We start from the raw sequence: 26,777 nt of genomic DNA, 5'->3' as shown, positions 1-26,777 counted from the left end.
AAGGAGGCCAGGCCCCTGGCAGTTAGACCTGGTGATGCAAGAAAGGGAACCTACATGATTTTACCAGAAAAGAGACTGTGCCCCCTCACGCACACGAGCCACACTATAGCACCTTCTTTCTCCTTCCTTTGTTATTTGAATCGTTAAAGTCAAAGCAGAATTTGGACCGGATCATTCATAAAATGGTAATAATGCTGATCTAATTCATTTCTCACATTAAGAAAAACCCTAAATATCAGACTAGGGGAACTAATTCAAGTATGGAATATTCCTACGGGGGATGCAGATCTCGCCACTGTTCTAGAACAACATCCAGGGACACCATCGTGCCAGTTTGTGGTGACAACGCGGTCTACAAAACTATACCGTAGGATGCAATTTTTCCTGACTTGTAAGTATGTACGGAAGTTGAGAATTATATAAATGAGAGTGCCCAAAGCTGGGGGAGGTGATGAACGTTGTTATGGTACCTCGTCTTTACATTCTGATTGTTTTCCTCTTTTAAAAAAATGCATTATTTTTGGAAAAGGGAAAACATTAAGTCTTTGATGTTGAAAAAATTGAGCACATCTAATAAGCCCGTTTACAATAATAAGCCTGGTAAACTACAATCGTAGTCAGGGGGAATGTGACTGAACCAGTTCTTGGCTTTGTTCTATTACCCTGACACTCACGGCCAGAAATAAGAGGAAAACGAGCTCCTTGCAGGCTCAGACGTGTGTCAGATGGTGGGGTCACCGCCATCATCATGGACATCACAGGTGTCATCCCTGTGCCCTCCCGGCTCACCATGACTAATTGCCTTCACAATGGCACTCACTCACCTCTGCCGAGGGCTCCTTCCTCCAGAACAGCTCACACCCCACGTGTTAAATCCAGTCTGCTGGAGAAAACAGGCTTTTCCCAGAAAGAAGTAGGGATTGTGCAGTTTTGCCCAAATCTGCCCTACCCCCAAGTAGACGAGAGGCGGTTATGTTTTTTCACTACGCCCCCCAGCATTTATCACTCATACACAGGGGAGGAGAGAGAAAAGTAGGAACTGTGCTCCACGTAAATCATTATGCTCTGAAAGGGAGGCACAGACAGACATCCACAGTCCAGTGACTAGAGACCGGGACGGGCAGGCTGGGGACCGGGGATGAAATGTGGGACACTCTAGGAAGGGTAAGAATATTCTGGAAACAAGTGAGCATTTGGCTTGAGCATATGTACAATATTTGCACCCCCAAAAGCTTGCGTGAGATCTCAGGATTTAGGGAGCTGAAGCCTTTTCTCAGAAGTGTCTGTGTGTGTATGTAAGTAAAATCTTATTTTAAATGTTTCCAAACTCATCATATAAACACACACACACACACACACACACACACACACACACACACACGCACCCCGCGGTCTACTTCCTTTAAGAAAGTTGACGCGAGGAAATTATTCAGTGTGGTTTGAATACCGGGCAGCAGGACAATGAGCCGCCCACAGCGAGGCAACCAGATGTCCCCTTTGGGCACAGCCCTGCACACTGCTGATGGTGGCGTTTTGTCAGGATGCCAGCCGGAGCTCAGGAGCAAGGGAACGCAGCACTGAAGAGCCATGCGGGTTGCTGGCAGAGGTAGCTAAATGGAGAGGCAGTTTTCAGCACGCATGGTGAGGACGTTGGGGACCAGCCACTTTCAGATTTAGATGTGTTTTTCAATGGCAGGAATGCTACAGGACCAAAAAAGGAAGTTTCGGAACAAGAAGAGGAAACCATCCAGGGGAGATACACTGATCTTCTGAGCATGGCATTCAAGGGCACCTCTGAAGGGTTTGTACTTTTTTACAATGAACATGCATATTTTGAAAATTTAGATAGATAGATAGATAGATAGACAGACAATAGATAGATGATAGATAGATAGACAATAGATAGATGATAGACAATAGATAGATAGATAGACAGATAATGGATGATAGACAGATGATAGATAGACAGACAGATAGACAGATGATAGATAGATAGATAGATAGATAGATAGATAGACAGACAATAGATAGATGATAGACAGATGATAGATAGACAGACGATAGATAGATAGATAGATAGATAGATAGATAGATAGATAGATAGACAGACAATAGACAGATGATAGATAGATGATAGATAGATAGATAGATAGATAGATAGATAGATAGATAGACAATAGATAGATGATAGATAGATGATAGACAGACAATAGACAGATGATAGATAGATAGATAGATAGACAGACAGACAGATAGATAGATGCATATAATGTGGTACAGGCCACACTCTGCCTCCAGTTCGTTGACCTATCTTCCACATGCCTTGCACACCTGCACACTGGTGCATGTGCCCAGACATCAGGAAGAGAAAGGGAGGAGTAGGCACTGCTCCAGGTTCTGAGGTCCCTGGGGCTGTTTGTGAAACACTAACCAGACTGGTCCCGTCCCGCCTTCCCATCAGAGGAAGGGGCCCTGCCCGCATCAGAGACGTGGAGACTGCCCCTCCTCCTGAGGGTCAGACCAAGTGACGCGTAACTGACACCAGGTCTTTGGTCCCTCCTCCTCTCCCACGCGCTTACTGTAGTCCTGTGCTCTGCTGGGAGGCTGAGCAGCTCAGACAGGTCCCCACGACAGTGTCTGGTTGGATAAGTGTAGAGGTGCCTGGTTTTACCACTTGTAGAAAACAAAAGTATGCCCACGATGCCTTATGTTAGAGGCACACACGTTTGTTTAGCCTAGCCAAAACCAGTTTCAAATACCAAGGAAAAAACTTTCAATTTTGCGGGTAAATAAAATATGGCAGCAGTAAAACCCAGTAACGTGCACCCAGCCCCGTTACCACTGCACGAAAACAACTGCCTGCATCTGTCAATACACCTGGATAATTGCCTCTTTTGTTTTTCACTTTGAATGTGCTGTCTCCCAGAGAAAGGCGGTTTGACAGCGCACGTGTGTATACCCTCATCGTGTAGCATTCATTGGTACCCATTTGGACATTTCCAAGAAAACGCAGTGGTCAGAACACCTCATCTCCTTACTCTGGAATAGGAGTAAGGGGGGGGAGACTAAAAAATAAAGATTGATCTTAAATCCAGGTTTAAACCCTTCCAGATGGTTAGACTGTTGCTTTTTCATGGCCAAGGTTGACAATATATACACTTTGTTCTGTTAACAATATATACACTTTGTTCTGTAACCATTATTGTGATTGGCCTCTGGTTTGGCAACTGGTCTTCTAAAAGGTAACAATCGGTAACATTATAAGTAATTTCTTATTACTTATGAAATAAGTATACATAACATTATAAGTAATTTCCCCTTCTCTATGGATTTTATTTTTCCTGAGGTACTTGAAAATCTGTCTATCTATCTGTCTATCATCACATCCCTTACCATTATCTGTTGCAAGGAGATTTTCAAATATACAGAACATTCTTTCTTCCTTTATCTTTCTTGAGCCCTTTGGCACTAGACTAATCTCTCTCCAGTTCCGTTGTAGAGCCATCATCCTGTATAAAATCTATTCTTGGATCTTAAGCCTTCCTTTTTTGGTTCACCCCTTTGTTTGGCTGGAGTACATCCTTGAATGCCTTTGTCACAATGGTTGTCTAAGGGAAAAAAAAGTCTGGGTTCTTGAACAATCTGTCCTCACACCGGGTTGATAATTTTGTTGCATATGTGATTGGAGGCTGTAAATCACTCACCTCAGAACTGAGAAGACATTCCTCCTTGTTCTGTGACATTGGGCTTGTAGGAATTCCAAGGGCAGTCTGATTCTGAGCCTAGGTGAAAAACAAGGGTGTCATACTCTCTGGAGGCTTTCAGAACCTTCCACTGATTGGTGTACTTTGACCCACAGTAACAATGTGCCTCGATGTCAACTTCCTTGTGAGTTATGCTGGGATCAGAGGATGATTTCCATCCAGGGCCATATGCTTTCTTCATCTCTTGGAAATCATCTTGTGCTATTCCTTCTAAAACTGTGTTTTCTTTGTCCTGTCTTTCTGGACATTCTGATCGTCTGTTGGCCTTTTAAACTGATAGGCATCATCTCGGGCACTCGTGCATATTTCTATCCCTTTGTTTTGTTGTGGTTTTGTCTTACATTATGGGAGGCTTCCTGGCTTTCGTTGTTGAAAGCTTCTGTCGGGTTTTGTAGTTTGAAAATCGTGTTTGGCTTTCCAAGAGATCATTCTTGTTTTCTAAGAGTCTTTCTAGGCTAAATCCTGTTGATGGAGTGTAGATTTTATACCTTCTCAAATCGCACTCTCTGAGGACACCAATTGGGATTTTTTTAAGTGTTCTTTTATCCCTTGAATTATTTGTTTCCTCCTGGGTCATTTTCCTTGCTTATTTATCTTTGCTTTTTTCCTTTGCATTCCAGACTCTCTCCATATGCCCATGACATCCTGTTGTCCATTCATGGTTTAAATACTGCAGCAGCCAGGGGCTCCTGGGTGGCTCAGTCAGTTAGCATCTGACTTGGGCTCAGGTCATGATCTCATGGTTCATGGGTTCAAGCCCCGCGTCCGGCTCTGTGCTGACAGCTCAGAGCCCAGAGCCTGCTTCGGATTCTGTGTCTCCTCTCTCTGCCCCTCCCCTGCTCACGCTCTGTCTCTCTCTGCCTCTCAAAAATAAATAAATGTAAAAAAAAGTTTTTTTTTAAATACTGCAGCAGCCGGGAGCTGTTGTCTGCAAACGAGGCCCCTCATGGAAAGTTTTGCTGCTGCCTGAGCAGGATGGGAACAACCCTCCCATCCAGGCCCCGGCAAAGGCGGCTCTTGGTGCCAGACCTTGCTAGCTGTTTCTTTAGTGAAGAATCTTTTGCTTTTTTTTTTTTTTTTTTTCCCCTGGAGGGTAAACATCTGCCTGGTGGCTGTTCTGTGCCCGAAGGTTAGGAAGGGGCTTGTCAGGGCTCAGGTTTTGGTTCGTCCCCCAACATCTCACTCCCACCCTCCGAAGCGTGTCTCCATTGCAAGCCTCCGTGGGGTCCCGCGGGGCGGCGGGCAGGTGTGCAGTGTGGGGTCTCTCCAGTCACATTCCCCTCTGGACTCTCCGCCCCTGATTTATTATTAGGCATCAAGACTCCACCTGCTCTCACCTTCAGGAAATGCAAAGCAAGCTGTCATTCAACAATGGCTCCCTTCCAAATCTCTTTATGGTTGTAAGCTAATTCATTTTTCATTCCCTAACTCTCTTTTCAATAGGGTTTTGAGAGGAAGAAAAAAGAAACATACGTGGATTGCCAGAAAAAGAAAAAAAACAAAACCAAAAAACCAGAATGGCCAAAGGGCAGAGAGGGGAGAGAAGTGGCATTCCAGGGGCGGAGACCTTGAACTCTGAGTAAACAAAGGGAATGCGTGGCTTTTAAAAGAGTCAAGGGAAAAAATGTGATGCAGGTAGTGTGTCGACCTTTAGTTGTGATTTTGCAGCCAAATGAGACGGTTGCGTTAACACCCTTTCCTGGATGCATTCAGATTTTTGTGGCCATTCTTAAAATCAGTGCACAGTCAAATGTGCATTGCAATCCTCTTTTGCGGAAAGTATGCTTTTATTGGTCAAGGTCAAAATCCAAGTAAAATAGTCGAGAGTATTTCTAAGGGGAAGTAATGGCTGATGGGGGCACAAATCAAGGCTTTAGGTGCAAAGCGTTCTAGTTCTTGATCTGGGTGCTATTTACAGGTGTGTGTTTACTTTAGGACATTTCCTCCTGCTGTATTCACGGGGTTCGCAGTATATATCGTTCAACACATATCTATTTTATAAATACGAAGAAATAAAAAGAAAAAGAACAAAATACTTCAAGACCCTTCTTTTTAAAGACATGTCTCGTACTATAGCACAGATATCTGTCGATAGCACACACCCCTCCCTTCCACCGTAGCGTGAACCCCTGGATGGTGGGGATGTTTCCTCAATCCTTAAACGGTTCTTAAACAGGTAAATCAGGGCGTGAAGAGTACAGCCGGGGGAATAGAGTCAATACGTGGTGACAGATTGTGTCTGCACTTACGTGGCCAGCATCATGGGATGTATACAATTGTCGGCTCACGATGTCATACACCTGAAGCTAATATAGCATCGTGTGTCAATTATACTTCAATTAGTAAAATGAAGACAAGAATAATTCTTGCCTCATAACAGGTGCTCATTAAATGTATGTTGAGTGACATCACTTCTCGCCCTCCTGTGCCCAACAGCGGCTGGTATACGGCAGGCCCTGAACCTAACAGCGTAACGGTCGGTTGATTGCTGCAGAAAGTGATTGCCAAGAGAGTACAAGCAGGACAGACAAATATGAGGGCATTTTCTTACACTTTCGCTGAAAACCCATGAACAACGTCAGCGAAACTGCTGTGCCTTCCGTAGGCACGTGGGTGAAGCCTCCTCCCCGCGTTTTGTCCCCCTTTCTCTCCTTGCAGTGTACCCTTGGAGCAAACGCTACCTTGCAAAAATGCAGCCTCGGAGGCCTGGATGGGTAAGACTCCGTCGGTTCACTCCGAGGAGCTTTCCTTACGCCTCCCGAAAGGAATATGAATTGCACTCCCCCTGGGCTTGCTAAGCCATAGCAACCTCTCAGGCTGCCTCCTGCTCTGCTCTGCTCGGGAGCTAGCTGCCTTCCTGCCTGTTCACAGGGAAACAGAGAAGGCTACTCAGAGAATAAGCAGCTGTAATGGTTTCCCCGAGGAGGTAGCATCCTTGGGCCTGCGGAGAATTTTGCAGCTTTTTCTTATGCATTTTTAATCAATTCTAAGCTACTTACAAATATGTGCAATTACTTTCTGCACTTTGCTTTGTAATAAGATTTAATGACTCTGCTACAATCCTCTGGGTGAACATTGATAATCTGACTCTATGATTTAAAATTTAGCTTTAGCAGAAAAAGGAGAGTGGAAACGGAGATGAAGGTTTTTAAAGTTTGGGTTGGTTTTTTTTTTTTTTTTTAAGGAAATCAGAACTTGGAATTATTTTAGCTTTCAAAATATCCCCAACACGAGAGAACAGAACGTCTCCAGTATTTGCCACGTGGGTCTGATTAAAATACACACATGTTTAAAACCTCTGACAACACAAGCTAGCTCTCTCGAAGACATTTTACAGATTATCTTAAACGGGGAGACCCAGAGTCACCCAGAGAGGTCGTGTTGTTCATTTGCAAGCATTAGATATGCTGTCTTCCAAGCGCCCTTGACAAAGAGAATGTCTCCTGACTCTCCAGTCGTGTGGCAGACCCCCTGCTTCCACCGTCCGGCCGTGTGCTGACCAGGTGGCTCTACAACCAAGAATAATGAACACGGCTAAGATCCACCAAGCGAGTGCTCTGTAGCAGCCACTGTTGAAAGTGCCACACACCCTTACCAATGCCAACGAGCAAGTACTCTTGTCACACCCACTGCAGATAAATCTTCATCTTGGATGCGCACATCTGTTCTCCGTGGGGGCGCCGGGGAGCTACAGCACCCCTACTTATTGAAGAGGGGCCTGCGGACGCACATGGTCCTGTGAATGTCGCCACAAACCCTTCAGCCTAACTTCCTGCAGACAGCTTGCCCCCCCCCGCCCCACAGCTGCCCCCGTGCCCAGGCTAGCGGGGCCCTCTTACCGCTTTTCCATGCAAAGCGAGCGAGCCCAAAAGGCATCCAGGGGATTTGGCTCACCTTGAGCCAGGCCTCTGTGACTTCCTTCTGGCTGAGACTCTAAGAGGCTACGCGGTCTGGCTGGGCAAGGGGGGGGACGTGGGCAGCAGACCCGGAGCCCAGATGTCATTCTCAAGCTGCTCAGCAACCAGGTAGCCAATCAGGGGCTCATGGTTTTTATCCAGAAACTGGGGGTGGGGGGGTGGGGGTGGGGATAGATGGTCTCAAAGATCCCCTTTTGCATCCAGCACACGTGATTTTATTTAATAGCCTTTTACAGAGCGTCAACTGTGTGCTAGGGATTGTAGACCATCAAGTTTTCTTCTGCTCACGACGAAGTCAAAACGTTTCTCAGGGCACCCTGGTGTCACCGACACAAAAGATTCAGGCTCAGAGCTCCTTCTCAGGGGAGCCCTGAAATCAGGCAGGTGTCTTGCTTCCTGTGACACAATAGAACGAACATCCTACTCCCCAGAGGCTCTTTCTCCTCACCAAGTATTCCTACTCTGGAGGGGAAATTTGGAGATCCCCCACGGTCCCGATTAACCATGGGATCCAAAGTAAGTGGAACCGGTAAAATTATGAGCTGTTGGGACACGCAGGCCTGTGGCACCGGGCGTTACTGAGCCATTGTCTCAGGACTGTCTGTCACTCTCGCCATCACCTATCATCAACTGCGGACTCAAAATATTGTGAAAACTGCATCCAGTTTCTGAAATGGAGTGCCAGGGCAAGCCCCCTTGCCCCCAGCATCACCGGGCATCCTGTGCCAAGAGCAGCCCCTGGGTCTTCGGCAACTCAAGGCTTTACAGATAAGAAGGAGCATCTTCTAAATTTTTTTCTAGAAATGAGGTGCAATTTAATGTGATTGACCATCAATCATGTTCTGAGTTGCTGAACTTCAAATTTGAATAATTTTCCTTTTCTCTATTTAGACATGGGACGCTGGTATTTCCATCAACAATGGTCATAAAAGGAGCCTGTGTGGGCGAAGGGAGTATAGCAAGATTCTGACTCTTCATTTAGTAGCTGGAGAGGCAGTGAGCAGCATCGAGAGTGCATATGGCCAAGGGGAGAGAGGAGAATGTGAGATCTGGAATGCACCATCCAGCCGCATGCAGAGGGCCCCCTGGCAGTGCTCAGCTGCCTTCCCTGGGGCGGGCCGTGGGGACAGGAGCTTCTGTGGCAGAGAGGATCTCCCAGTGGCAAGGCAGGTCTGAGTGTGGACAGGGAAAGAATACTTCTGAAAGGAGGAAAAGGTAGGTCTTCATATGTCATCCGCTCACGGGGCTGTGCACGGTACACAGAGAAGTTAAAGCCCAACATGGCAGAGAAGGCAATAGAGGGGAGTAGTGAGGACCCCGTCAGACCTGGACAAAAATACAGGGAGTGGGGATCAAAGAGGCAACTGAGGGGAAGAACCTATTTGCAGGAAGCTTATTTTCCATAATCAACCATCCACCCGGAAGCACAGCCTCTCAGATAATTTCCCCCTGCTCTGTGAGCAGTTGTCCACCAGACACACACTTTCCAGAAACCCCTCAAGGGGTTGAACTTTCAATTACTATGATCAAAAGGAAACCATCTACTTAGAGAGAGAACTCATGCAGAACATTCGCCCGGTACATTTGGGCGGTAAGTATGTTCTAAATGGCGGTCATGAGGCAAAGCGGCCGGCAGAAAACCACAAGTGGGCTCTTAAAATGGCACCCTTGCAAGGAATTGCAAAAATGATAAATCAAGAAAACTACTCTCCCCTTCCAAAAATGGGGACACTTGGACCAATAGCACAGACCCATTCAGGCAGCATGCAGGGCCTCTCCCACTTTAAAGATCTGACAATTGGATTCTCTCACAGAAAGAGAATCTCTCACTTTCCAAGGGGACGTGTGGAAAGGAGCTACTAATTCTTGAGTCTTCCTAGAGCTTGGACCTCAGAAAAGGCCCACAACCCACTTGCCCAAAAGAATGTCCAAGCAGAGCGGGGTTTGAATATCTGTCGGTCTGGCACTGACATCTTAGTGGAGCCTCTTGATGATATACTGATGGAGGAACTGTTGTAGCTCCGTTTATAAGTGGGGAAACTGAGACAGATAGAGGAAAGTGTCCAAAGACACAAAGCTAGTAAATGAGAGAATCTGAACTCAAGCCTAGGCTTCTAAAACAATAATTTTAAAATAAATTTTACAAAAATGCTATTTACAATAGCATTCAAAAAACAATCAAATGCTTAGGAATAAATCTAGCAAAAGCTAGGCCAAACCATTGACGTGAAAGCGAAAATACATTACTAAGAAATTAATGGAGACCTTAAAAAATGGAGAGATGCACCTTGATCACAAACAGGAAAGCTTGATATTGTTAAGATGTCCTTCTCCCCAAACTGATCTACAGATTCAACACAATACCAGGTAAAATCCCCAGTAGGGGTGTGTGTGTGTGTGTGTGTGTGTGTGTGTGTGTAAGTTGACAAAGTGCTTCTACAAAGTATGTGGTAAAGCAAAGGACCTAGAATGGTCCACACAATCTGGAAGAAGAATAAAATCAGAGGACTTCTATTACCAGATTTCAAGATGTAATACAAAAACTCACTAATCGGGGCAGTTTGGTATTGGCCCAAAGACAGAGAAATAGACCAATGGATCAGAATAGAGTGTCTGGAAACTGACCCCCACATGCCATTTCCTGGTTTGTAACACAGGCACCAATGCAATTCAGGGAAGAAATGATGGTCTTTTTAATAAATGGTAGTGGAGTAATAGAATATTGATTTCCTACCTCATATTATCCATACACTTTAATCCGAGATGGAAAATTATGAAAGCAAAACCACTAAGGTTTCTAGAAGAAAACGTACGAGATCTTTATGACTTTGGCAAAAATTCCTTAAATTGGACCCAACTGGCACAAACAAAAAAATAAACCATTGACTTCAATTAAATCAAGAATTTCTGTTCATCAAATGACTTCATTTAAAGAGTAAAGAACAAGGGATACCTGGGTGGCCCAGTCAGTTAAGTGTTTACTCTTGATTTCGGCTCAGGGCATGAGGTTGGTGAGTTCAAGCCCCCCATCGGGCTCTGCACTGACAGCACGGAGCCTGCTTGACATTCTCTCTCTCTCCCTTTCTCTCTGCCCCTCCCCTGCTCGTGCTCTCTCTCTCTGTCTCAAAATAAATAAATAAACTTAAAAAAATTTTTTTAAAGAAAAAAGGAGTAAAAAACAAACCACGGAGTAGGAGGCAATGTTCACGAGGCACATGCCTGACAAAGGACCCATGTCAAGAATATTTAAGGAACACCTACAAGTCCATTTTAAAAAGACAAACGATCAGATTTTAAAAAGTGGGGAAATGCGTTTAACAGACCCTTCCCCAAAGAGGATGCCAAACTGGCCAACAGGCACGCGACAGTGTGTCGAATGAAATTACTTCCCAAGAATACAAAACTTCAGACACCACGACACATCCACTAGAAAGCCGAAAATGAACAAGAGTGAAGCTGTCAAGGAAATGTTGGCAAGGACACGGTACAACAGGAACTCTCATACTTTGCTGATGAGGGTGCAAATGTACTATCGGTGTAGAAAATGGTGTGGCATTTTCTGCTCTAGGTAAACGTGTACCTACTCTTTGACCACATAGTCATCCCATTCCTCGGTTTATACCAAGAGAAATGAGTGCTTATTCCACACAAATGCAAAGGCGTGCACAAATATTCATAGCAACTTTACTTAGACCCAAACTGGAAACATCCCAAATGAATGGATAAAATAAATTGTGGTCCATGGGGGGTGCGGGAGGGGGGAAATGGGGGATGGGCATGGAGGAGGGCACCTGTTGGGAGGAGCACTGGGAGTTGTATGGAAGCCAGTTTGACAATAAATTATATTTAATATAAAAAAATTAAAAAAAAAAAACAAAACTGCGGTCCATGCATGCACTGGAATACCATTCCATAAGTAAGAGCCAACTTACTGATAGACAAAACGGCCTGGATAAATCTCACAGACATTACACCGAGTGGAAAAAAGTCATAATCAAAAGAGTGGTCACCTCATGATTCCAGTTAATTTGACATTCACAGACAGACCACACTAATCAATGGTGTTTGAATGCACAGTGGTGCTTATCTCTTGGGAGAGTATTGCCTGGGAAGGATCATTCTGGAGCCTCCTGGGATGATGAGCATATTCTGTACCTCACCCTCCGTAGTTTTGCATAGTCTACAGGCGTGTAAAATTTCATCCAGTCATTTACATAATATTTGTGTATTTTACAGGCCTCCCTGTTTCTACGTTTCATCTCAGGCATGAAAACCTGTGGCTTCCAGGGGCAGGTGGAATGGAGAGGTATCATTTAGTAGCTACAGAGTTTTTTGTTTTGCAAGATGACAAAGGTTCGGGAGATGGATGGCCGGGATGGTCGCACGGCCGTGTGAACGTACTTAAAGCCGCCAACCTATATGGTTAAAAGGGTAAAATTTTGTATGTATGTTTTATTTACCACAATGTAAAAATAATGATTATATAAAAGCAAAGGACTGTCAGATGAGAGGTTGGATGGTGTATGAAGAGGGGGAGACTTCAGATGGGGCGTGAAATGAGACACCCCCACCCCATGCCAGCCCTGGAAAAGGATTAGTACCTGCCTTCTTTCAAGTCGCCGATGTGTTCTCCCAGACCTGCCTACACGGTTCTTTTTCACGTATCCCTACTACATGCCCCGACATCAGAGGCAAAAAGGGACAGCTAACGGGGGCTTCCGTAGTCCTGAAACATGCACGGTTGTGCTGGCCACAGACACGCACACAAGTACATACAGCACGAGATAAATAGTAGACACTGGGTGCTAAGGAATTAGAGGAGCGGTTATGGAAGGAACAATTTTAATACTCAGAGATGCGTTTTGCAGCCTGAGTGCGATTCACGTCGATTTTACTGAGGAAATTCAGCATGACCAGTGTGTGGCAGGCGGGCTCACTTGCCCGGCCACCCCCCTGCCTTGAGTCGTATATTTTTGTGACTCGTGCTGTTTTCATCTTTGGCAGATGTGACGGGGGAGTGCCTGACTCAGAGGCAGTTATCTTGCCCTGTGAAACTCACCTCTCTCCCAACACACCTCGCACAGGGCCCTGAACGTAGTAGGCGCCTTATCAACGCCTGCTAAATTACATTACTCTGGTTTTCTTCCTGCTGCAGCAGCAAACCCTGAGCCCAGAAATACTTGGCCTCACATCCGATCCCCGTGCTGCAAAGCAGAACGCGTCCCTGGCTTCCAATCCTGCCTCATTCCGTTTTTGTTTTTTTTTTAATAAGTTTCTTTTTTTTTTTTTTTTTTTTTTTTTGAGAGGAGAGGGTGCAAGTGAGTGAGGGGCAGAGAGAGAGAGAGAGAGGAATCCCAGGAAGGGCAGAGAGGGAGAGAGAGAGAAAATCGGGACTCACCCAAAGTGGGGGCTCGTGCTCACCCAACAGGAGATTCGAACTCACCAACTGCGAGATCATGACCTGAGACAAAGTCAGATGTTTAACGACTGAGCCCCCCAGGCACCCCCACCCCGACCAAACGTTCTTACATTTAGCTGTCTGTGAATTAATCCTGTGTCTCTTATTAAGCACTCACTGCATAGCAGGAACTTGGCTAGACGCGCAGGATTGCAACTCCTCACGGATTTATCCTTACCACCCTTGATTTGATCCATGTGGGCTTGACTCTCTTGGGTGGACGTCGTTCTCCTGCTGGTTTTGCAGATAAGGAAGGCAGGTCTCAAGAGATTAGGGCTGGCTCACCTTCACAGGCTGCCATGTCTCAGAGCCAGAGTGAGCACCGCTGAGCATCCGTTACCCCGAGACCCTGAGGCTCCACAGGGCATCGAAGGGGGCAGCCGCTTTCCAGTTCTTCCCCCCCACCCCCCACCCAGCGGCAAAAAGCCTGGGACGCCTGTGGCCGCCCCCCAGCATGAGATTACATTGCTCTCACTTATGCTTCTGACTGGTCATTACTGATTTTTATGCCTCGGGATAAACCTGGGGAGAAAAACAAAACAGCAAGGAAAAGCTCCATGCTGCAGCAAAGTTATGTGACCCACGGTCAGCCTGGAAACTGAAACGTTCAAGCAGATGTGGGTCCGTGTGAGTGCGTTGAACCCGATTTACAAAAGTCTCGGGACTGGAGCTGAAGTGAAGAGCCACGACTAGTGTTTCTGTCTCCAAATTGCCTCCACCACACGCAGGTCAAGGTAGAAATGAACCTTCCAGGCATAGAGCACCATGGCTCCCAAGGTGATCCTTTCAAATGCGAACAAGAATCTGTCGCCAGATAGATGGCCTCATCCTGTTCCCAGAGGTACTAGCCACCAACCCAAGATCCCATCCCAACACAGGTAGAGAGTCCATAACCGTGTAGCAAAGAATAGTTCTAAACGTCTGATGACTAACTAGTAAAGTTCGGATGACTAGTAAAGTATGTTAAAGATTTCGAAGTGACATGAGCTGGGTTTGCACGTTAAATACTGGGTCTAAGTTGTGAAGCAGAAAATAACCTTTGTGATGCCACGGATACGCACTCAATAAAAGACAGCAGGTTTCCCATCTCGGTAAGAGGAAGAAAAGCAAGGCGTGCTTGGGCAGCTCCGTCCGTTAAGCTTCCGACTCTTGATTTTGGCTCAGGTCCTATCTCACAGTTTGTGAGATCAAGCCCCGCATCGGGCCCTGCACTGACAGCTCAGAGCCTGCTTTGGATTTTCTGTCTCCCCCTCTCTCTGCCTCTATTTCTCTCTCTCTTTCTCAAAAATGAATAAATCAGGGTGCCTGGGTGGCTCGGTCAGTTGCGCGTCTGACTTCAGCTCAGGTCGTGATCTCACAGTTCGTGAGTTCGAGCCCCACATCAGGCTCTGTGCTGACAGCTCGGAGCCTGGAGCCCGCTTCGGATTCTGTGTCTCCCTCTCTCTCTGCCCCTCCCCTGCTCTTGCTCTGTCTCTCTCTCTTTCAAAAATAAATAAACATTAAAAAATAAATTAATAAATAGCTCAGCAATCAAAAAGAATGAAATCTTGCCATTTGCAACTACGTGGATGGAACTGGAGGGTATTATGCTGAGCGAAATTAGTCAGAGAAAGACAAATATCATGGGACTTCACTCATATGAGGACTTCAAGAGACAAAACAGATGAACATGAGGGAAGGGAAGCAAAAATAATATAAAAACACGGAGGGGAACAAAACATAAGAGACTCTTAAATATGGAGAACAAACTGAGGGTGGCTGGAGGGGTTGTGGGAGGGGGGATGGGCCAACTGGGGGAGGGGCATTGAGGAGGACAGTTGTTGGGATGAGCGCTGGGTGTTCTACGTAGGGGACGAGTCACTGGAATCTACTGAAACGACTGTTGCACTATCTGCTAACTAACTTGGATGTAAATTAAAAAATAAATTAATTGATCTGAAAAAGAAATAAACAAAAGAGGAAGAAAAGCAAGATCATATTCATAGGAAGACTCTTTTGGCACAAAGCTCTCACCTTAAAGGTCATCCTCCTTTCAAACCCCCTAGGAGGTGTCACAGATGAACCACCCCGCACTGGGTGTCCCAGCGAAAGCACCGAGGGGACATCCAGTTTATCCCCAGCACCTGTGATCAGCAAGGCAGACACTGCCAAACAGGGCTCGTGGAGTTTCCCGCCCTGATTCCACCAGAAGCCCATATTTTGAATTACTGAAAACCTTCCAGCACGTTTACCTTTAGACAATAAATTTTTTAAATCTGGTACTTATCCTAAAGGAAATGTTTCCAAAGTGAATTCAGGTAAGAAGGAACTTGAGGAAGGCAATCCAACCAAGTCTCCCTCCTTCCTGAGTCACCCACGACCGCGGATACCTCTGAGGATGTTTGCACCGAAGAGGCGACCTTTGTATTCATTGCTCACAGCGCTTCATCATTTTCCAGAATGCGCTTCACCACAGCTATTAAGGGATAGGAAAAGTCATGAGCCCAGGGATCAGGGTCTCTGGGATACATCACATCTCCGCAAGATGGGTTCACCCGAAAGGATGGAGTCTGCGTAGACACAGCGCTAATCAATTACAAACTGCACGCAAACTCTGTTCCTTAGCGCACAGACTATTCAGAAAACCACTACGTGCTCTTTTGGAGAACTCTTATCAACTCACTAAATTTTTCCCTTTGAACAGCTCCAGATCTGACGGTGAAACAGTTTTAGATCGGCCAGCGTGCAGGCGAGAATAGTGGGCTCACATGCGGGGAGCTATTCCGTTCAGGGCTGCACCTGGGGAAGGCTGTGACACAGACAGAGATAAAAGTGATAGGCGAGATCCCGCCAGGACATCGCTTACCCACATTCACGTGGGCTGCCACAGCAGCAGGGCTCAGGAGCGTGAAGGCCCAGAGCTCCAAGTAATCTGGCTTGGTGAGCCCAGCCCTGTGGCTTCAAACCACACGGCCACCCACACCTCCCCCGGCTGCCTGCCTCTTCTGTCTCCTCCAACAGCAGATCCTAGTCTCGGGGAGAAAATGCCTGACAACACACACAGTGGGTAGGACTGATGTCCCCAGAAGTAGAGAGGACTGACGTCCCCAGAAGAGTTGGACTCCTAACCCCCTGGTTCCTGCGAACCTGCCCTGACTTGGAAATAGGGTTTTTGCAGATGCGATCAAGTCAGGATGAGGTGACCCTGGGTTAGGGTGAGCCCTAAATCCATGACTTGTGTCCTTGTAAGAAAAAGCAAATTTGGAATCAGACACAGAGAGACCATCTTGTGATTGAAGTGACGTGCGTATAAGCCAAGGAACATGGAGACTGCCACCACCCATGAGCTAGGAAAGGGCAAGGAAGGACCCTACCCTGGAGCCTTCAGAGGGAACATAGCCTGGCCAACACTTTGATTTTGGACTTCTGGCCTGAACAGCAAGGAAATAAATGTCTATTTTTTTTAAATTTTATTAAGTGTTTATTTATTTATTTTGAGAAAGAGATAGAGAGCCAGCAGGGGAGAGGCAGAGAGAGAGGGAGACAGAAGCCCAAGCAGGCTCTGTGCTGTCAGCATAGAGTCTGATATAGGGCTTGAACCCATGAACCATGAGATCATGACCTGAGCTGAAATCAAGAGTTGGAAGCTGAACCAACTGAGCCACCCAGGTGCCCAGTAAATGCCTGTTATTCTAAGGCATCCAGTTTGTGGGAATCCATGATGGCCATGCTAGGAAACCAAGCCCACATATGATCAAAGTATGTCAAAGCACGTGGCACTTGCTCTGAAAAGGTGCCAAAGCCCCATTCCAAAATCTCTGCCTGGTTCTATCCCCCTCCCACATCACTATCACGTGCACTTGGGCAAGTTCTTCCACCTCTCTGAGCCTTGGTTTCCTACCCCTGAAGTTGGAAATGGTAATCCTCACCCCCAGGTCCTCATGCCCCGCCCCCGCCAGGTATTCAATGAGAAGTTATAAGAAAATGCTAAGACATAGTAGAAGGTCCCTCCTCCTTGTCATCAGAATCCTTCAGTAAAGTTTGGTCTGGATTTTAAACATCTCCAATGATCCTAGAAGTTGCTGGGGTTTTAAACATTTGGTAGTTGTGCGGGTTAATTTTACGTGTCAGCTTGATGGGGCCACAGAACGCCCAGATATTTGGACATGTGTTCTGGGCATGTCTGTGAGGGTGTTTCAGGAGGAGGCCAACATTAGAGGCAGTGGCCGAGTAAAGCAGATCGCCCTCCCCGGTGTGGATGGGCCACGTCCAGGGGAAGCAAAGCCCAGACAGAAGGAAGGTTGACTTCCCCTGAGTAAGAGGGAAGTCCCCTGCCTGACCGCCTGACCGCTCTTGGTTGGAAACACCTGCTCTTCTGGTTCTACAGTGGCTTCCAGCCTTCAGACTCCACCCAGGACACCAGCTCCGCAGATTTGGGACTTGGCAGCCTCCATAATCACAGGAGCCAATTCCTTAGAATCTCTCTTTCTCTCCCTCCTTCAGTCCCTCCCTCCCTCCCTCCCTCTGTTTCATGGTCAGATGATTGTACGTTTAACACAAAAGTCCCTTCCAAAGAACTTTGGGGTGGGGAGTTTGCAACGCCATGGCATTTTCCCTATCCCGCACCCCATGAGGAAAGGGTGGGAGACTGTGCTGTCCTATAACTTAGAGTCCAAAGGAGAGCCCCAAGGGGACCTCTCGGAGATCTTATCACACGTCCCTTGACCCAAGGAGCCCGGTGTCTGGGTGCTGGGAGGTGTGTGGGTGGGAGGCTACAGCTAGACTCTGGCAGCTGAACAAGCAGGGGGGCCACTGTGGGAGCCAGCCATGTCTCCACCAAAGGGGAGTATAGATGTGTCTCCTCTTAGGTTAAGCGTCCCCCAGAGTGGACCTAGAGACATGGATGTGAGGACAACGGTTTACACGAGGGGAGATCACAGGGAGCGTGTGCAGGAAGGGGACGAAGGCTGCCAGTGAAAGGGCAGGGACAGGGGTCTGACTGACTCTGTCAGTGCCTGCTGGGGATCCACAAAGGGATGTGAGGAACTCACTTCAACTGCCCACCGGAGGAATGAGAAAGCAGAGGCATTTGTCATCTGGCCGCCACGGGACAGAGTCACAGGCATTACTAAAATGATGAGGACCCAAGAGACAGAATTGGGGTGCCACACGTTAGCTGCAGCACCTTCTCAAATGATCCACCCACCCCAGAGGGCCCCCGGCCAGAGGAGAAACGAGGTCAGCAGAGGGGGTAGAGGGAGGTTCATGAGTGAGCCGGCATCCCAGGACCAGCCCATGGGTGTTCCCAGTGGGAAGTCTGAGGAACCCCACAAGGGCAAGGGTCAATGATGGCCACAGACAAAGCCCAGGGAGCAGTAAGTCCATATCTCAGCCATGCCAGTCGGTCACCTTCCTGCCCCTCCCCTCCTCCCACCAGACTCTGCTCTGACTCTGGAGCTCCGTGAGGTGGGGTGGAGAAGACGGGAAAAGGACAACAAAGGAAATAGGAAAGGTCGGCTAAACCTCACCACCACTGCCCCCCGCCCCCGTCCCAGGGGTGGGAAGAACCTCCAATTCTGAATACAGTTTGGGTTTGGGGCTGCCAAATTAGATTGGACATTTTACTTATTTGTAGGTTTATTTACTTTTGAGAGAGAGAGAGAGAGGGCAAGTGGGGGAGGGACAGAGAGAGGAGGGAGAGAGAGAGAATCCCACGCAGGCTCCCCACCATCAGTGCAGAGCCTGACATGGGGCTGGAGGTCACCAACCCTGAGATCATGACTTGAGTCAAAATCATGAGTCAGACACTTAATAGACTGAGCCACCCAGCCTCCAGACTGGACATTTTATTTATTTTTAATTTTTTAATGTTTATTTCTGAGAGGGGGGAGGGGCGGGGGGGAGGGAGATAGAGAATCCAAAGCAGGCTCCAGGCTTTGAGCTGTCAGCACCGAGCCCGACGAGGGGCTCAAACTCACAAACTGTGAGATCATGACCTGAGCCGAAGTCAGATGCTTAACGGACTGAGCCACCCAGGTGTCTCATAGATTGGACATTTTAAATACTGAGTCAAGACCGCTTGGGGATCTAAAATTGCATAGAACACCTTTTCCTTGTGTGTCAAAGATTCAAGGAGTTATCGGCTTGCTCAAGATTTCACCCAAGAGCAAGGCTGGAGGGAATGAGGCCACGTGGAACAGTGACAGAAACGATAAAGTATATTGTGGAGTTTGCCTGTTCAAAGTAACAGTTACGCATCTTGGCAGCAGAGGGGGGTGGGGGATAGAAACATCTGACTTCCCAAACCCAAGCAGGTACGGAACAAAAGCCAAGCGGTCACAATTCTACGAAAACAACGACTAAAAGAATGGCGGCAATAAAGAAATCTGGTCTCCCGAGCAACCGTCCAGTCTCAGAAATCATGGTCACTTCCAGGCTTCTATCTAACTAGAAATGGCCTTCCTCTGATAAACATCGTGCCTGCCACACTCCTTCCTTCAGTACGTTGCCCCGAGTTTAAATATTCCGTTTTGCACTTCATTGGGTGTTCTTCCCTTGAGTTTTTATCAAAGGAAGCCCACCCTTCGGCAGGCGGTCCTTTAGATCATTAGCGGCACAAGATCAATAGTAGAGCCACCGTCCCACGCGTGTGACAGGAGTGCATTTCTCACTTGCACCGGGACAGCAGCGTCACGTGGAACAAAGCTTGGTGTGTTGACCTGGGCTGGCGGCCAACCATCCTCCCGTTAGGGCTCTGTCACACGCCCGTGGCACCAGCTGCTCTCGAGGCCCCGGGGCTCCAGCCCTGGCTCAGGACGCCACCACCCCCTCCCCCCTCTTCCTCTCTGGAGGTCTGACCCTCCTGCTGTTCCCAAGACTGGCCCCTCTTCCTCTTCCTGGCCTTAAGGGTTGGCTTCTCTGAGTCATTTCTCAGCCGGTGCTCCTTTCCTCCCTCTGCCTGCTCTCACTGGGTTGGAACCAAATCTTTACCACCAGACTTGACCTCTTTCCTGAGCTTCAGATCCACCCATGTATCTAATCCAATGGCTTTCAACCAGGACGGCACAGGAGAACACCCAAGCTGCCCCCCAAAAGTACCAATGCCTTGGTCTCATGCCCGTCCACCTGGATCAAGAGTGTCTGGGATGGGCCCTGGAGATTGACACTCTTTGATGGGTCTCCCAGATGTTGGAATGTGTACCCGGGAGTTAGATCCTGGGTGCAGGAGCAGACCTAATGGCTACTGACACGCGATGCTTCACCTTTCTGCCACGTTACCTTTCCTGAGCACCTGAGTCTCTCACAAGTCCTGCCTCATTTTGTGTTTCTGGGGGTCCATCCAGGCTTATATCTCCCCAGTCCAATTCCCATGAACCATGGGGTGATTCCTGCATACAGATTTGGAACACTGTCCCACCTACCAAAGACATCCTGATTCTCATCACTTGCCCAAGAAGTCCAATGTCCTTAGTGGGGCATCAGAGGCTCCCTTCGCTTCTTCAGTTTTGTCTCCTGTCACATCCTGTTTCAACTGATGTTCCAGGCACATGCATTTCTGTGGAATGCTGAAGTCCTAACATACTGAAGTCCCAGAACCTCAAATTCCCATCATCTCAAAATCCCGGAACTCTGAACTTGGCTTTTGGCAAATCCAATGTGACTGAAAATCCCAATGGTCCAACCTGGTATCACTGACCGATGGCGGCTTAACAAACCATCCCCAAACTCGGTGGTTTGAAACAACAACCATTTTCTTTGCTCTCGATTCCCTGGGCCAGCAGTGTGGACTGGGATCTTCTGGGCAGTTCTTCTGCTGGTCTGTTATGAAGTCATCTGACAGTTCAACTGGGGTGACGGTATGTGATGATGACACCCACGTGCTCAGTAGTGGAGCTCTCCAGTCGGCTAGCCTAGGCTTCTGCATATGGCGGCCGCCTTCCACAGCAGTGAGAGCAGAAGCTGCAAAGCCCCCAAGGCCCAGACACAGAACTCCTATAGCATCACTTCTGCTGCATTCCACTGGTGAAAGCAAGTGGCGGGGCCATCCCAGACTCAGGGGGTGGGGGGAACTGCAAAGAATTAGTGCACGTTATTTACCTGCACCCACAATTCATTGCAAGACATAGAGCAGATTCAGGTGAGGGCCGGGCAAAGGGCTGGCAGAGTCAGTGCATCAGGGCTATGCGATTTCTGTCTTGTGTCCCTTTAGCGATTTCTTGGACAGAGTCCGTACTCCTAGTCACCATGGTAGTGGGGCAGTAGGTAAGTCAAATGCTGTCTATTTGGGATTATCTAAAAATATTTCTACTTTAATTATTCATTCTGTAGTACAAGCTTTCCCAAAGGAAAGACAATAATGATAAATTTCTTTTAACAAGCACATAACGTTGAACATAGCCCCCAAATAAGTCCAATATTGTATTACCTGTGATACGCAGTGATGCCGTGTATGTATGTAAAGTTTTCTTTTAATGTTTTTATTTATTTTTGAGAGAGAGAGAGAGAGAGAGAGAGAGAGAGAGTGGGGGAGGGGCAGAGAGAGAGGGAGACACAGAATCCAAAACAGGCTCCAGGCTCTGAGTTGTCAGCAAAGAGCCTGACACAGGGCTTGAACCCATGAACCGTGAGATCATGACCTGAGCCAAAGTCAGACGCTCAACCGACTGAGCCACCCAGGCACCACTGTATGTAAAGTTTTGATAAGAAAATGAAATTGAAGGTGATTCTATGTTTGTATGTGTATGTAAATATATGTATGTATACACACACATATGCACATGTGTGTTTAAGTATATGTAGTCGTTACCAGCCTATACTTTTGTGTCTCTCCCCCCACCCCTATTTCTTCCTCCATTTTTTCCTCGTCTTCTTCTTCACCATCATCGTCACTATCACCACATCCGCGTAGCCAACACAAAATGAGCATCTATTATGTGCCAGGCACTGAGCTATAAAAGCTTTACTCCTATTGATTCATTTAACCTTCCCAAGCCCCATTTAATACGTGGCAAGACTGAGGCACATGACAGCCTTCTCTTCCTGCAAACTGGCTGTCATTGCATTGTGTTTATGTGCTTATTGATTGGTTATTAAGGTTACGTCAGTAGTTATATCAATGTCAAAGGAGGGGGGATTATAACTGGGCAAAAATATGCAGAGAGTCTCCTCCCAGGGGATTAAAATGGACAGGCCCCTCAAACAGGCCACATCCCTGCACACATCAACAGGAGGTACAGTGTGCACTTTGGGCCTAAAAAGGAAAGTCATGTGCTCCGTTCAACAATTAAGGGTAATATGTTCCTGAAGCCTGGCCCTTACTAGACCCGGTGTGCCCATCGTGATGTTGAGTAACACGTAAATAATGTACAAAGCAGCGACTCATGTGAATCATGGCCAGAACAAGGACTCTATCCTTTGCCTCCTCCAGGGAGCACACCGTGATCAGGCCTCCCTTCCTCTTGCGTTAATATAGTCCCCCATGGATGCCAGTTTTGCTGTCACAGTAAGGGGGGAACATCCCTGAGGATATAGATCATCTTACCCCATGTCCTCTGAGCTGACTGTGATCACCCCAAAGGGACTCACCGGAAAAAGAAATAGCCGAGAGGATGGGGCTGCAGGGTCTAGATGCAGAGGAAATGCACAGCAACGAGCGTGTTGCCCTCGGGAGGCTCCACCGACCGCAGCCTCTGTGAAAGAGAACTCAGGCCCTCACGGCACCGTTTCTAAGGCACTTTCCTGCTCCGTGAACCTAGGTCCTTGTTAATTTTCTGTAACTACCCACGTCTGTTTTCTTTGGGGCCACTCTCTTCTCTCTCGTGTAGCCGTGAATCTCCTTTCTCTGTCTCTTTCCTTTATTTTAATTTTTTTTTAGTTTTAAGTAGATTCCGTGCCCAACGCGAGGGTCTAACTCAACCCTGAGATTAAGAGTCACGTGCTCTACTGACTGAGCTAGCCAGCCACCACTATTTTTATTTATTTTTTTAGGTTTATTTATTTATTTTGAGAGAGAGAGAAAAGGTGGGGAAGGGGCAGAGAGAGAGAGAGAAAGAATCCCAAGTAGCCTCCACGATGTCGATGCAGAGCCCGACATGGGGCTCGGACCCAGGAACCACGAGATCATGACCTGAGCCAAAATCAAGACTTGGACACTCAACCGACTGAGCCACCCAGGCACCCTCTATTTTTATTTTCAAATAAAATCATTCAGCCTGTGCTCTGTGGAACTTTCCTGAGACAAACAACTTTTTGACCCAAAGAGCTACAATTTCTCAAGAAAGAAAGAGATGACTAGTTATAATAGGTAAATACTATTTACCTAATAAGTAAATAGTATTTAATTAATAGTCTGAGCATGGAAGCTGTTTGGGAGTCTCTCTCTCTCTCTCTCTCTCTCTCTCTCTCTCTCCCCCCCCCGCCCCTCCTCCACTCTCTCTCTAAAAAAAAATCACACTTTTCTAAAAGACAAATACCAGCATTTACAAAATTAAAGAAAGTCCAAGGATGCAAAACAGTGGCCAATTATGCCACAGCCCCGAGTGGGCGACGATGACCAGCTGGCAGGGTCAGCCCCTTGTAAAAGGGCCATCAGAATGGAGCCACTGACAGACCCTAACTAGGGCAGCGCCTCAGGGTACAACAGGGCACGCACTGATGTCTCGAGCTGGCATTCATTTGGTGTCACTGGTCTGGCCCGGCGTTCTAACAACCCCATGACCACAAGTCAGGTACCAATGAAAACTCAGCCACAGCATCCTCCCTCCTAAAGGGAGTTGTATTATTTTATGGATATTGGATAACTTAAATTTTAATGAAGGTAGGATTAGGAGGGAACATGGAGATAGTGAGAGGGCGAGATACACCTGCATGTGGATGAATGGACTGTGCCTGGCGCGCCAGAGGCCGGGGGCCGGCAGTCAGCTCCGGGAACACAACAGGGGGGGGCGTGAGCCTCACCTGAAGTCACCACGCTGCACCTACCCTACAATACTCTCTGCATCCCCAAGCAGCTTGCTCTCCGGCGGAGGCAGCCCAATGCTCTCTCTGCATGCTGCTCTCTGCCTCCAGGAGGGAGCCACACTCCCGTCCCACCTGCTGGCAATTTCCCGAAATTCAGGGCGCACCTGGCCATCAGCAGGGCGCTAATGCCCACACTCCACTTTACTTCCTCTCATTTGGAAACCAAAATGTGGCACAGAAGTGACTCCAAGTCAGGCTAACCGTTTCATAGCACACACTTCTCTCTTTAAACTATCTGCTTCTCTACGGGTTGCTTTGGATTGTATACAAGAACAGAAGATTATGGAAAGGATGGTAAATATTTCATGATGTCAATGCTGCAGCGCTTTTGAATGAGATCTCCCATCAAATGCCAGAAATAACCTCACTTTCTAGAGAGTGCTACTGTTGTCTGGGTCGGGGAATGTTTTGATGTCCAAGAAGCTCACTGTCTCAGTCACTCCTGGGATATTCTTACAACTGGAGGGATGTTTGCCAAAGAATAGCCCTCTGGCCACAACACTGACCCTTCAGGTTAGTAGCTGTACATTCTAGAAACAGGCAGCAAGACTGGGAGGCGAGAATGTCTCCTGTACCTTCCCAGATGCACCAGTGGGTTCCCAGACCGGACACGTTAGACTTCGAGTCTTATCTGACCAAACAACTAACCTGACCAATCTTGTTTACTATGTCTTGACCAGCAAGCCAGTGGAATTAGCTATTTCGAGAAGGACGGGTTCAACTGAGGGTTCCAGCCTGGCTGGGGGCGGGGGTGGGGGGGTACTGGGAGGGATTGATTGGTTTGAATCTATTGGTTCTATTACCTTGAATCTGGACCTAAAATCGGACAAAGTCAGAAATCAAAAGACAATAAACAACCTTCACTGTTATGTTCTAACGGAAGAGGGAAATTAAACCGTCTACATAGACCCAGGAAAGGGATAACTGGGTAAGAAAGGAACACCTTCAAGAAATAGCTGAAGGGGCTCTCTATAAATCAGTAACGATGAGCCTCGTCAAAGAGGCAGTAACATGTTGGTGTCATCAGGGATGCAGTAGGCTCAGCGAGTCGGGATATGCAAAGACCCAAATCCACATGACGGCTGGGGTGTGGAGGACGCGGCAGTCCTCCAAGTGTGGTCCCCGGACCAGCAGCATCGGCCTCACCCGGGAACTTGCTAAGAAAGCGGGCTCTTGAGCCCACCCCAGACCCACGGAATGAGAAACTCTGGATGGGACCCGGCCACCTGGGTCTTAACAAGCCCCCCAGGTGGCTTGCCGGGACCTCAAGTCCAAGGACCTCTGTACACATACGTTCCTAGCAAGGGCTCCTGTGGGGAAAAACACCTCCTGGGTTTTAATGCCCGTTCCCACGGGGGCGACACTGAAACCTGCCCACAGAGAAAACAGAAAAGGTGCTGCGAGCAAAAACTGGTTTTTTTTGTTCTTTGAGTTGCAAGCCTTTGTCCAGGAGAAATCTCAAGCTAGCTGCCTCGTCCCCGCTGCAGAAATGCCTCACTTGTTCCCTAGAAACAGAGGCTAGGATGGCCACGTGCTTGACAAAGGGAGAGGTGAAGGGGCAAGTGGTTCTGTTCCTTGGCCCCGCAGGCCCTCTCTGCCAGTGCACCTTCCCCCACTATCTGCCGTCCATCCTTCAGGAAGGGACTCCCTCTGCGGGGAAGCCTTCCCTGGGAGCCCTGCGCCCACCAGGGTGGCTGCCCGAGGGCTGGAGGTCCACGCACAGTGGCCAGAGTTGGCATGCACGGGACAGGCTGGGTGGGAAAGGGGAGCGGCTGGGGCTGCTCGCTCACTGCAGACAGAGGCGCCTGGGAACGGAAGGAGAGCTAGAGACGGTACAAGCCAAGGATGGGCTGGTGCCCGTTCCTGCCCTGAGCAGGGGGGCTGGATGGGGAGCCGAAGGCTGTGCCCACCGGGGACTCATCTGGAGAGACTTGGGGCAGAAGAGGCCACCCTCGAGGCCCAGGACCAAAGCAAGTGTCCATGCAGCCGAGAGAGGGAGGTCCAGGGGATTCAGGAAAGGCAGCCCTCCTGTCCTCAGAGCCAGTGGGCAGCCAAGCCCGGAGGGGCTGGGACAGGAGCGCTGGGCTGACATTCCCTCCCTGACACACACCCAGGGGTTCAAGGGAAGGTGAAGGGCTCTGGAGGCTGTGATGCAGGTGCATGTGGCTCAGACCTCCCTCCAGGGACAATCTGCCCCGGAGGAGCTCGTGAGCGGCCAGCCTCTGGCTGCTGCACCGTTGGGACACACGGCAAGCGTCACCCGAGGCCAGCTCTCCCCGGGCTGCCCCAGCAACACTGAGCTTTGTGGGAGCTACAGACCTGGCCCTCCTGCCCAACACAGGCCCCCTCTGCAAGCAATCTCTGCTCTGGGGCTCGCTGTCACCTGGCCACCGAGGCTGCCTCGTGGGGGTGGCCGTCTGAGGCTCCCCCGGGCCCAATCCTCCTGGCACCTCCATCCCTTTTTGGGTCTGGGGCACTCCCCGCCACCACTCTGTGTCTCGCCCTGACTTCCCAGTAAACCTCTTGCGTTTCCTATGCCATCTCGGTGGCCACTTCCCGGAAGACTGAAGGGGCGTCCCTGCTAAGGAGAAGGGACCGAGAGCCATCATACATCCAACAGTGAGGTCCTCATAGACACGC

General features: G+C 48.2%; 1 long non-coding RNA gene across 1 annotated transcript; it reads left to right on the top strand.

The window, feature by feature from the left end:
• The first annotated feature begins 322 nt into the window (after positions 1-322).
• On the top strand, positions 323-12,317 carry LOC122230626. The gene is made up of 3 exons (XR_006207630.1): positions 323-391; positions 1,697-1,801; positions 11,918-12,317. It is a non-coding gene; the product is annotated as an uncharacterized LOC122230626 (long non-coding RNA).
• Positions 12,318-26,777: the final 14,460 nt, after the last annotated feature.

This window comes from Panthera tigris, chromosome C2 (genome assembly GCF_018350195.1).
Source record: "Panthera tigris isolate Pti1 chromosome C2, P.tigris_Pti1_mat1.1, whole genome shotgun sequence".
Lineage (NCBI taxonomy): Eukaryota > Metazoa > Chordata > Mammalia > Carnivora > Felidae > Panthera > Panthera tigris.
The sequence above is the reverse complement of the archived record's forward strand: the minus strand, read 5'-3'. Positions and strand labels throughout refer to the sequence as shown.